General features: G+C 52.5%; 1 protein-coding gene and 1 long non-coding RNA gene across 2 annotated transcripts in view; both read right to left on the bottom strand.

The window, feature by feature from the left end:
* The window catches only part of LOC116672827 (uncharacterized), a 174,131-nt gene that overhangs the window by 34,545 nt on the left and 139,365 nt on the right, over nucleotides 1-221 (bottom strand). The gene's annotated exons all lie outside the window — the stretch shown is intronic.
* The window catches only part of optn (optineurin), a 13,163-nt gene that overhangs the window by 11,965 nt on the left and 977 nt on the right, over nucleotides 1-221 (bottom strand). The window lies entirely within an intron of this gene.

The raw sequence follows: 221 nt of genomic DNA, 5'->3' as shown, positions 1-221 counted from the left end.
TGGTCATTGGCAAACTTCAGACGGGCCTGGAAATGCGCTGGCTCGAGCAGGAGGACCTTGCCTGCCCTGCAGGATTTTATTCCATGACGACGTAGTGTGTTGCTAATGGTTTTCTTTGAGACTGTGGTCCCAGCTTTCTTCAGGTCATTGACCAGGTCCTGCCGTGTAGTTCTGGGCTTATCCCTCACCTTCCTCATGATCATTGATGCCCCACGAGGTGA

The sequence above is a fragment of the Etheostoma spectabile genome, chromosome 23, assembly GCF_008692095.1.
Source record: "Etheostoma spectabile isolate EspeVRDwgs_2016 chromosome 23, UIUC_Espe_1.0, whole genome shotgun sequence".
NCBI lineage: Eukaryota > Metazoa > Chordata > Actinopteri > Perciformes > Percidae > Etheostoma > Etheostoma spectabile.
The sequence above is the reverse complement of the archived record's forward strand: the minus strand, read 5'-3'. Positions and strand labels throughout refer to the sequence as shown.